We start from the raw sequence: 13,343 nt of genomic DNA, 5'->3' as shown, positions 1-13,343 counted from the left end.
TTTTTCTAAACACTGTTTTGACTATTTTGGGGGGTCTTTTCTGTTGCAAGCTGATTTTAGGATATTTTTTAAAATTTCTGTGAAGAATGTCATTTGTATTTTGAAAGGGATGGCATTGAATCTGTGAATCACTTTGGGTAATATGGATATTTCACAATATTAATTCTTCCAATCCATGAATATGAGGGTTTTTTTTTTCATATGTAGTCTTGAATTTCTTTCATCAGTGATTTGTACCTTTCAGTGTAAAGCTTTTATACCTCCGTGGTTAATTTATTCCTAAATGTTTTATTTTCTTATAGCTATTTTAAGTGGAATTGTTTTATGATTTCTTTTTCAGGTAGTCCACTGTTAGTGGAAATGCTACTGATTTTTTCCATGTTGATTTTGTATCTTTCAATGTTATTGAATTTGTTCATTATTTCTAAAAATTGGTGAAGTCTTCGGGGTTTTCTATACATAAGATCATGTCATAAGCCAACAACTCCAATTTAACTTCTTTAATTTCAGTTTAGCTAGGCCCTCCAGTACTATACTAACTAGAAGTGATGAGATTGGGCATGTTTGTCTTGATACAGAGCTTAGATGAAAGGCTTTCAACTTTTATTGATTGAGTTTGATGTTAGCTGTGTGTTTGTTTTATGCAGCCTTTATTATGTTGAGCAACATTCCTTCTCTGCCTAATTTTTTGAGAGTTTTTTTTCATTATGAAGGGATGCTGGATTTTGGCAAATGATTTTTCTGCATCTATTGTAATATCATATGATTATGTCCTTCATTCTCTTAATGTGATATATCATTTTTATTGATTTATATATATTGAACCACCCTTGGATCCCTGGAATGAATCTCACTTGATCATGGTGAATTATATTTTTAATGTGTTGTTTAATACAGTTTGCTAGTATTTTACTGAAGATTTTTATATCTGTATTCCTCAGGGATGTTGGCTATAGTTTTTTGTTGGTTTGTTTTTGTAGTGTCTTTTCTAGCTCTGAAATTAAGGTCATACTGGTCTATTTATAAAGGGCATTTGGAAATATTTCCTTCACTTCAAAATTTTGGAAAAGTTTGAAAAGAATTGGTATTAGTTCTTTAAATGTTTGCTACAACTCGGTAGTGATGCCATCAAGTACTGGGCTTTACTTTGACCAGAGACTTTTATTACTGGTTCAATTTCCTTACTCATTATTTACTGGGGGAACTCACCCCCAATATTTCAATGTAGGTTCTTTCTATTTTCTGTAAGTGTTGGCTGGCTGAGAAATAAAGACAGTACAAAGAAGAATTTTACAGCTGGGCCACTGGGGGTGACATCACATATCAGTAGGACCATGATGCCCACCTGAGTCTCAGACCAGAAAGTTTTTATTAACGGTTTCAAAAAGGGGAGGGGGTGTAAGAACAGGGAGTAGGTACAAAGATTGCATGCTTCAAAGGGCAAAAAGCAGAACTCTACTAATAAGGGTCGCTTCTGAGGGAACCAGGGACAAAGGGAAAAAGTAGAACCACTGATAATGATCCAACAAAGATCACAGGGCAAAGGGCAAAAACAGAACCACTTGTTGTAAGGGTTTATGTTCAGCGGTGCACATATTGCCTTGATAAACATCTTAACAGAAAACAGGCTTCCAGAGAAGAGAACTGGTCTGACCACAAATTTACCAGGGTGGAGTTTTTCCCCACCCTAGTAAGCCTGAGGGTTCTGCAGGAGACCAGGGCGTATCTCAGTCCTTATCTCAACAGCACAAGACAGACATTCCCAGAGTGTCCATTTATAGACCTCCCCCCAGGAACCCATTCCTTCCCCAGAGTATTAATATTCCTTGCTAAGAAAAGAATTTAGTGATATCTTCCCTACTTCCACGTCCATTAATAGGCTCTCTGCAAGAAGAAAAATATGACTCTTGCCTGAACCTGCAGGGAGTCAGACTTTATGGTTGTCTTCCCCTGTTCCCTAAAAATCGCTGTTATTCTATTCTTTTTCAAGGTGCACTGATTTTGTATTGTTCAAACACACATGTTTTACAATCAATTTGTGCAGTTAACACAATTATCACCATGGTCCTGAGGTGATGTACATCCTCAGCTTATGAAGATAACAGGATTAAGAGATTAAAGACAGGCATAAGAAATTATAAAAGTATTTAGGAACTGATAAATATCCATGAAATCTTCACAATTTATGTTCTTCTGCTGCAACTCCAGTCAGTCCCTTTGTTCGGGGTTCCTCATTTCCTGCAACAATTATTGGTCTGTTAAAATGTCTGTTTCTTTTTAATTCCATCTTAGTTGGTTATATAGGTTTCAAGAAATTTATACATTTTTTCTAGATTACCCAATTTGTTGGTACATAATTTTTTATAAGTCTATTATTATCTTTTGGATTTCTGTTGTATCCGTTGCAAAGTTTTTATTTCTGATTTAATTTGTCTTCTCTATTTTTTTTAGTTCAGTTAGCTTAAAGGTTTGTTAATTTTGTTTGTTTTCAAAAAAGCAACTTTTAGTTTTGCTGGTCTTTTCTGTTGGTTTTTGCTGGTCTTTTCGTGTATTTCTTGTCTGATCTTTATTATTTCCTTCTTCTAACTTTGAGCTTGTTTGTTCTTGTTTTCTTAGGTCTTTGAGGGGAAACATTAAGTTGTTCCTTTGAAATATATTTTTCTTTATGGAGGTATTTATTGCTATAAATTTCCTTATTAGAACTACTTTTGCTGTATCTGATCTGTGTTGGTATGTTGTATTTCCATTTTTATTTGTATCGTGTCAAGATACTTTTTAAAATATCCTTTTGACTTTTTCACAAACCCATTTTTTCACTAACCCATTGATTTTTCAGTGCCATGTTGTTTAATTTCCATGAGTTTGTGCATTTTTCAAAATCCCTCCTGTTCTTGATTTCCAGTTTTATATAACTGGGGTCAGAAAACATATTTGATATGGCTTTACCTTCTTAAATTTGTTAAGACTTGTTTTGTGACCTAATGTCTAATCTATCCTGGAGAAGTTCCATGCTTAGCTGAGAAAAATATATATTGCGCAGTTGTGATATGAAATGTTCTTCATATGTCACTTAGGTTCATTTGATCTAGGTTATAGTTTAAGTCCAATTCCTTTACTAATATTCTGTCTGGCTGATGTGTCCGTTGCTGAACGTGGGGGGTTAAAGTCCCCTAGGATTGAATATTGCAGTTTATCTCTCCCTTCAGATCTATTACTATTTGCTTTTTGTATTTAGGTGCTGTAACATTGGGTTCATATATATATATATATATATATATATATGTATATTATGTGTATATACACACACACACATATACATACACAATTGTTACATGCTTTTTCTGAATTTGTTTATCACTATGCAATGAGTTAGTCTCTTTTTGTACTTTTTTACTCAGTCTATTTTACCTGGTATAGTCACTCCTCTTTTATTTCCTATTTGTATGGAATATTTTCTTCCATCTCTTTACCTGAAGTCTTTGTGTGTCCTTACTGGTGAATTAAGTCTTTTATAGACAGAACATAATTAGAACATAGTTATAACTGAAAATTTTTTTAAATAATCGATTCAGCCACTCTATGGATATTGATTGGATAACTTAATACATTTACATTCAAGTTAAGTATTGCTAGGTTTGGTCTTACTATGGCTTTTATTTATTGTTTTCTAGTTGTTTTCCACATCTTTCACTAATTTGTCTCTTGCTGCCTTCCTTTTTGAGTTTTCTTTTGTGTTATATTTTCATTCCCTGCTTTTAACTTTTTGTTAATTTACTATAGATTTTTGCTTTGTGATTACCAGGGGACTTACAAAAACATATTGTAGTTATAATAGGTTATTCTAAGCTGAGAAAAATATTTAAAAACCTTTACACTTTTACTCCAATCTCCACTCCACATTTTGAATTTTTTGCTGTCAGTTTAATTTTTTATATTATGTATAGTTTCACAAATCATTTAGCTTTTTGAAATGTGCTTATCTTTTAACCTTCATACTTATGAGGATATAAATGACTGACACACCAACTTTACAGTATTAAAGGACTTTTTGAACCTGGTTGTATAGTTCTTTTTATCAGTGAGTTTTATACTTCCAGATGATTTTATGTTACTCATTAGTGTCCTTTACACTCAGCTTGGAAACTACCTTCAGCATTTAAGACAGATCTGGTGGGAAAAAAACTCTTTCAGCTTTTGTTTGTCTGGAAAAGACTTATCTCACTTCAATTTCTTAAGACGTTTGCTCAGTAGAGTATTTTTTTGTTAACACATATTTCTTCAACACTTTTAATATATCATCCCACTCTCTTAGCTTGTAAGATTTCTGCTAAGTCTGCTGCTAGTCATATTGGAACTTCCTTATGTATTGTTTGTTTCTTTACTGTTGCAGTTTTCAGGATTCTCCCTTCATCTTGATCTTTGATCATTCACAACTTGATTATGTCTCAGGGTAGTTTTATTTGGATTGAATTTGATTGGGGCATATACCAGGATATTTACGTGTTTCTCCAAGTTTGGAAAGTTTTCTGCCACGGTTTCTTCAAATAAGCTTTTCACATCCTTATTTTTTTCTTCTTCTTAAACAGTCAAAGCTTAAAAATTTGCTCTTTTAATGCTCCATAAATCTCATAAAACTTTTTCTTTCTTTTCATTCTGGTTATTTCCTCCCCACCGCCCCCCGACTATGTATAGTCAAATAACCTGTCTTTGAGTTTATAATTCTTTCTCCGGTTTGATCAATTCTGCTATTGATGCTAATATTGCATTTTGTGTCATTTTTATTTTTTTTACTCCAAGATTTCTATTTGACTTTTTAAAAAATTTCACTGTTAAATTTATTTTAGTTACATATTGATTTCCTTATTTCTTGGAATTGTTTCTCTGCATTGTCTTTAAGTTTCCTGAGCTTCCTTAAAATAGTTATTTTGAATTCTTCATTAGGCTATTTATGCATCATTATTTCTTTAGGATCAATCACTGGTACTTTATTTTGCCTATATGATGACACGTTTCCCTAATTGTTTTTTTTTTTTTTTTTTTTCCTTATGGTCATAAATTACTGTCTGTGCATTTAAAGAGTTTGCTACTTGTTCCAGCTTTCACAACTGACTTTGTCTGGAAAAGACTTGTGGCAGGCAGAGAACTGCCATGCACCAGAAGCTGGGGGCAGCTACAATTGACATGGCACTGGGACATTGGAACCAGAAGCCCAGGGCCCACTGCAGCCAGCACAGCACTGGACAACAATAGAAGCCTGGGGACTCTAAAGGCTGCCTATGGCTGAGAGTTTTCCAGAACCTGGGTCCTCTGAAAGTAACTCAACAGTGATACAGGCCAGAGGTCAAATCAGCAAGACTGAAGCCTAGGACTGTGTAGCAATGCCTGGTAACAGGGAAGGTCTAGAGGTTTTCTAGCCTAGAGGTGGCGTGGCTGCTAGCCTGAAGGATGGGGCAGTGGGATCTGTCTATTGCTAGATTTTACTAAGACGGGCTCAGTGTTGAAGTTCAAAGCAAAGTCCTTTACTTACATTTTTATCTTTTCCCCAAGTGGATGATGTCTCCCTCCATGCTGTGCTGGATTGGGTTGGCAGGGGTATGATGCAAGTAATGCCAAAATGTTCTTACTGCCCTCTTAAATGCATCTTTTTATTTTAAAATTGTTTTTATTTTTAATTATTATGGATAAATAATACTTGCACATATTTATGAACTACATGTGCTATATTGATATAGCCTACAATGTGTTACATTCAAATCAGGGTAATTGGGGTATCCATCAGCTTAAGCATTTATCGTTTATTTCTTTATGTTAGGAATGTATCAATTCTACTATTTTAGTTATTTTTGAAATAGATAATAAACTGTTTTTAACTATAGTCATGCTATTGTTCTAATGACCACTAGATCTTATTTCTACTAACTATATCTTTGTACCCATTAACCACTTCCCCTTTATCCCCACTCCCCACTATTCTGCCCAAACTCTGGTAACTATCACTCTACTATCTGTCTCCGTGTGTTCAATTCTTATTCTTTTTCTTTTTAACTCTCATATATTAGTGGGAAAGTGTGATATTTGTCTTCCTGTGCCTGGCTTATTTCACTTAACATAATATCTTCCTGTTTCATCCATGTTACTGCCAATGACAGGATTTCTTTATTTTCATAGCTGAATAATATTCCACTGGGTGCATGTACCACATGTTCTTTATCCATTCATCTTTTGATGAATACAAAGGTTGATTCTGTATCTACATTATTATGAATAGTGCTTCAATAAACATGGAAGTGCAGGTATCTCTTATACATGCAAAATTCCCTTTTTTTTGGTGTATACCCAGCAGAATTGTATAGCAGTTCTATCTTAAGTTTCTTGAAGAACCTCCATACATTTTTGCACATAGGCTGTACTAATTGTTACATTCCTACCAACAGTGTATGAGAGTTTCCCTTTGTCTACATCCTTGTCAGAATATGTTATGCTTGTCTTTTGATTAAAAGCTGTTTTAACTGGGGAGAGATGATATCATTGTAGTTTTCATTTGCATTTCTCTGATGATCAATGATATTGAGCACTTTTTCATATAACCATTGGCCATTTGTATGTCTTCTTTTGATAAATGTCTATTCAGATTCTTTGCCTGTTTTTTAATTGGATTATTTGTTGGTTTTTTTTTTCCTATTAAGTTATTTGAGCTTATATATTACTGGTTATTAATCACTTGTCATATGGCTAGTTTGCAAATACTTTCTCCCATTCTGTGTGTTGTCTTTTAACTTTAATTGTTTTCTTAGCTGTACAGAAGCTTTTTAGTTTGATGTAATACCATTTGTCCATTTTTGCTTTGGTTGCCTGTGCTTTTGAGGTATTACTCAAATATTTGCCCAGATCCATGACCTGGAGTGTTTTACAAATTGTTTATTCTAGTAGTTTAACAATTTGTCATATTAGATTTAAGTTTATAATCTTGTTAAAATTTGATTTCTGTATATGGTTGAGATATGGGGGAGTGTTGTTTCGTTCTTATCCACATGGATTGTCATTTCCCCAGCACCATTTATTAAAGAAATTGACATTTTTCCAATGTATGTTATTGGTACCTTTGTCAAAAATGAGTTCACTGTAAATATGTAGATTTATCCTGGGTTCTCTGTTCTGTTGTTCTATGTGTCTGTTTATAAGTTAGTTTCATGCTGTTTTGGTTACTATGGCTCTATAATATAATTTGAGGTCAAGTAACATGATTCCTCCAGTATGTTTTTTTTCTTTTTGGTCAGAATGGCTTCGGTTATTCTGGGTTGTTTTTGTGCCATTGTAATTTTCTTATTGATTTTTAAATTTCCGTGAAGAATGTCATTAGTATTTTGATACGGATAACATTGAATCTGTAAATTGATTTGGGTAGGATGGACGTTTTAACAACATTCTTCCAATTTGTTAATGTGGAATGTTTCAATTCTCTGTGTCCCCTTCAATTTATCTTACTACTTTTTATAGTTTTTATTGTCAAGATCTTTCACTTATTTGGCTAATTTCTAAGTATTTTATTGTATTTGTAGTTATTTTAAATTGCTTACTTGCTTGGTTTCTTTTCAGGTTGTTCATTGTTTGCATATGGAAATGCTACTAATATTTTTATGTTGATTTTTGTATCTAACATATAAAAATTAATATGCCCCTTGAATGACCAGTAGGTCAATGAAAAAGAAGGAATTAAAATTTATGAAACATATAAAAATGGAAAAACACCATACCAAAATGTATAAGATATAACAAAAGCAGTACTAAGAGGGAAGTCTATGGCAATAAACACCTGTGTCAGAGAAGTAGTCAAACGTCAAATAAAACAACATTATGATATATCTTTTCACAATAAAAAAGCAAGAGGAAAATAAACCCCAAATTAGAGAAAGTGAAATAGTAAAGACAAGAGCAGAAATAAATGCAATGGCCACTAAAGTATTTTGATTTGATGTATTCCTGAACAGCAATTTCATTACTTTTCTTCAAAACAGAAGGAATTAAAAGCATATAAAAAGCAACATCAGGGCCTGTATTCATGCATTTACCTTGTTACCAGGTATCAGGACACACATGTATGATGGAACTGCTGATTGCATTTCTAGTTCATACCTGTAAGGGGTTCCACCTATGCATCATTTGAAACTTCCATTGTATCACAAGGCTGGTTACTGTAGTTTTATAGTTAAATAACAAGCCATAAGATTCAGGACTAGTCTAATATCACATACCTTTTATGTTTCTGCCTTTCTGCTAGATTTAAGGTAGCAGCACATTACCTAACTAGCAATTGTATCATTCCTGAATCCTAATCTCAACAGTTAATGACCATACATATGGGCAAGGTCCCATAGAGCCGTTGCCTGTAGAAATTTACTTCTCTTCTCACAGCATTTCTTTGTGCTTTGCTCCCAGTAGAACATATTATAAATGTTATTCAATAAACTCTATTTTCCTCATCTATGAGGCTTGGTAATATCTCAATGCTTGCCATATCTTTTAGAAGTTTACGTATTTATAAAAAGATAGCTAGAAGACAATTGTTTTGTATCAACATACTATCATTACTTTATTATGGTACTTTTTCATTTAATAAGGATTCATAGCACTTACAGTCTGTTACTGACTATTCTAACCTCTTTCATCATCAATATTATTAATGTCTTCATAGGCTGGGGGCACAGTGGCTCACTCCTGTAATCCCATCCCTTTGGGAGGCTGAGACAAAAGGACTGCTGGAGCTCAGGAGTTTAAGACCAACCTGGGCACCATTGGCGAAACCCCTTCTCCACAAAAAAAAAAAACAAAAAGAAAACAAAACATTAGCTGGACATGGTGGCGTGTGCCTGTAGTCCCAGCTACTCAGGAGGCTGATGTAGCAGGATACCTTCAGCCCTGGAGTTGGAGGTTGCAATGAACCATGATTGTGCCACTGCACTCCAGCCTGGATGACACAGCGAGAACCTGTTTCAAATATATATATATATATCCTGTATTTTTGTGTGTGTGTGTATATATATATATAACCTGTGTGTGTGTGTGTGTGTGTGTGTGTATATCTCCATATCAGCTCTATAAAGTAAGTACTATTACTATTAGTTATCTGTGTAATGTCATAGAGCATAAAGTGACAAAGCCTTATGCATTTCATGACAGTTTTAACACTGAGTTAGACTTAAATACCTATGACCATCTTGTTTAAGCAGCTGAACAACCTTAGATTTCATTATCAGCCTTTGGAATTCTTCCTATCTCAGAGATATAGATATTATCCAAAAAATTTTTGTTTGTTGTCTGTTGTGGCTTATAGAACTAACATGACATTGTTAACCATCTCAATGTCTCAATTCTATCAATAATTGATTCATATTTCATGGCTCAACGTGCTTAAGAAATATTTTTGTTCATGCAAACAATAAAGATGTGTATTTGTAAAGAATGACCTGCTTAATAACAAGAAGAGGCAGTTAACATACTCATATTTTATATAGGAAGTAAGTATTGCAAATTTGATCTTGTTATATACTGGTAACAAATTGCAGGGATTATAGCAAGTTTACTTTTGTCTCTACCACTTGTCTATATGTAGTGTTTTATGATTTTTCCCCCAAGGAGAATAATGTGGTTAAAATTCCTCAACAAGATTACTTTGAAACCCTTCACAATTCCATGAACTATCTGGTAACAAATATGAAAATTTTCTAGAAATTTGGTTTATCTGGTTTCCTGGAATAATTATTATATAGTAGATGTCATAAAAACTGTGATACAAAGTATTTGAAATCAGAAGTTACAAAAGTATGAGTGTGGTCAACTAATTCTGGGAAACGCTGCATGCTAAAACTGAATTTGGATAATATTTTTTAAACTATTAAAGGTTATATGAGCACTCACAATAATACAAATTAATCTAGCATTTCCTGCAACTTCTTAATATACAGTCTTTTCTTTTTGCTATATATAATTTGTGATATCTCCCAGAGATTCCAGAGTACAGCAGCATCTCAGATCCTGCAATAATAGAGGGAGGGGCTACTAGCAAAATACGAGTCTACTCTAAATGCTGGGGACTTTCATCAAAGTGAAACCAAAACTTTGAGGGGCCCCTGTGTGTATCAATAGACTGATTATGATAGTGGGAAACTGTTGTCTTTAGTTTAATGTTACATTAGAAGCATTATCCGCACAAAAGTCAGTTATAAACTGTACTAAAATACAAAATAAAAACAAAGTTTAAAAATCTTAAAATCAGCATTGACTTCTCCATTCTAGATAACAGCTTTATTCATAGCTTTTCAATAATCTTGCATGAATAAGTCACTCCACACCATCCTCTAGTTGGCAATTAACTAACGAAATACACCATATAGACAGAATGTCAGTTCAACCAACAAGTGCAGAACATGCTGTTTGCCTTCAAGAGGGTGACAGTTCAGTTGTAGGAGAGCTAACGTACAGAAGCATGCAGTTAAATAAGTAAATGTATGTCATTTCAGTATATAACTGCCTGAGCATATTCAGTCAAACTAAAATTGTTGGATGTGAGTTCATAGAGAATGTGAATATAAGTTGGATTCTGAAAAGGTTAGGAACAGAATAGGAATCTTTATATTCATAATGATGTCATGTATCACATTAAAGTAGACAAGCTAAATAATTGCATTCAGCGTAATTACATGTGTTGTGTATGTTGAATGTCAATACTATTTTTTATGGAACAGCACAAAAACTGTTGTACTAATAGAAGTGTGAAAAAAGACTGTCCATGACTTTGATTTGCTAAGGTAAAAGTTTAGGAATACTGCAGCTAAACACCGGCTGCTTTGTATTGTCTTCAAATTTCTCAAAGAATTCCACCTCCAAAGGTTGAACCCTCTCCATTTTAAGCCCATAATGGAGGCAAGGAATTAGAACAAGTTATAAGTATAGGATATTATTATTGGTCAAATTATCAACATAAATAATGCCATATCAAAATTATATACATTTTTGTTAAATTTAAATTTTGCTTTCTACATTCCAGAATTATAAAGTGTTTATGCCTATTTTTTAATTATTCAGATCATTTGCTTTTAGTCCGATGGAAACAAGGATAATTGAATCAGGGATTATAGTGTTAGGGAAATATTTGTTCTCCTTGTAGATGTCTGCCTGTATTATTATTCCTCTGTATTATTTTACAGAAAATGTGAAACAGATTTTTATTATGTCAGTCAAGATATCTTTGGATAATATTGCTACATAGAAAAATTATGAGCAACTGATTAGATTTATGTTTTCAGTTTCTTGCATTGACTTAAGAGGCTGCCTATTTGAGAATTTTAATGATACACGCAATAATCAAGGATGAAACAGGGATTAATTTTTGCATAATTTTGACATCTAGAATACTTATTTTACAGAATTTTAAAGTAAACAGAATAAAATAATAAGGTTAAGACTCAGTTGCTTTTTATGACTCTAACGTTATGGGTACAAAATAAGTAGTGGCTGATGAGTTATTAAATGTGTGGTTAAACACAGTAATTTGATGATTTTTTTGTTAACATCAACTGAAATTTAAGTTCAACATGTATTTTAATTCCTATTTTTAAACAAAATTATAAATTATCTTGTTCTAATCAACTCAAGTAATAAATACAGTAAGAAAACCAAAATGTTCCCCGTTTGCCTAATCTTACTTTGCAAATAAAACTACTTTTAAATACTTAGTGTATATTCTTCACACTGTAAAGCCTAGAGCAACAGGAATATATGAGTATACATTTTTATGAATTTACACCTGCACATAATAGATTTTAAGAATGAAAACTATAATACAGGTACTGATAAAGACCTTTTTCTATGCCACAATGTGTTATGAACTTTAAAAAATGTCACTATTTTTAAATTTACTAGAATATATAGAGGTATATGTGTGTGTGTGTGTTTGTGTATCTTTGACACATGTATTCATAGATACTTAAATATTACTATTACATTATAAAAACATTACAGTAAGCATTCTTACACAAATACCTTTGTGTGCCTGTGCCGCAATTGTGTTATTTGGACAAACGTAAAATCTTTAATTGGCCTATGTAAAAAATAAGATTTAATATATGCTGACCTTTCTTTCCATGAACCATGAACAAGGTGTAATAAATCCTTTCACAAAACACTTCTGCACATGCTACTCCTCCTTTCCTCCTATACAGCCTGCTCCTACTCAGTCTGTAGATCCTAGCTCTAATATCGCTTCCTGATGTTGCTGCTTAGATTAGTTACCCAATAGTATTTTCTCATAGAACCCTGTATCTTCCATCTTTCTTGCCTTTGTTAGAGAAATACACACAAACCTCAGCATGTATATAAGCATGTATAATCTTCTGAAGTTTACTTTTATCTTCTTCACAAAACTATAACCTCAATGTAAGCAACATTTATTTCGATTTTTCCTTGTGATTTTATGTCTGACATGTAAATCAATGCCTATCACATATTGTAGGAGATTAATAACTATACTGATTATAATAATTATAATAGTAAAGATTACAAAATTTTACTTTGGTTGCTTAGAATTTATGGATTAATTGGGGAATAATTCATATGTTACAATATGTATGGAAACTTTTATATTTTTCCTAACAGTTTTAGAGTTTTGATTTATCAGAATTCTACAAGCTATATTAGTTTTCTCTTGCTGTTGTGATAAATTACCACAAGTTTAGTGGCTTAGAACATTACAGACTTGTTATTTTTCAGTTCTGGAGGTCTGAATTCTGGGAGTCTGAGGGGGTTAAAATCAAGGTTTGGCATGGCTGTGTTTTTTCTGGAAATTCCAAGTGAGAATTCATTTTCCTGTGTTGTCCACCTTCCAGGGGCCATTTGCAGTCCTTGGCTTGTGGACCCTTCCTCAGTCTTCAACATGCATCACTCCAAACTCTGTTTCCATCGCCACATCTCCTTTTTCTGACTTTGACCCTCTTGCTTCTCTTTCATAAGAATCTTCATGACGTGATTACATTGAATTCACCTAAATAATCTATAATTACAGATCTATCTCAAGATAATTAATCACATGTAAATTTCTTTTTATCATATAGCATATTATTCAGATTACAGAGTTTAGTGTGTACATATCTTTACAGGGCCTTCATTTTCTCTACCACAAAGACTTTGCACAATTTTTTGCCACTAAGTGTGTGTGGGTGTGAGTGTTGTATTGTTACTAGTTTGTGTGAATAAAATATTTGATAACATATATTCTCATTAATTATTGTTGGTATTTAAGGTAGATATGATTTAGGACAGGCCATTTTACTGAATCACTTTAGTACTTA

This window comes from Papio anubis, chromosome 13, assembly GCF_008728515.1.
Source record: "Papio anubis isolate 15944 chromosome 13, Panubis1.0, whole genome shotgun sequence".
NCBI classification, from domain to species: domain Eukaryota; kingdom Metazoa; phylum Chordata; class Mammalia; order Primates; family Cercopithecidae; genus Papio; species Papio anubis.
This window is presented reverse-complemented; position numbering follows the sequence as displayed.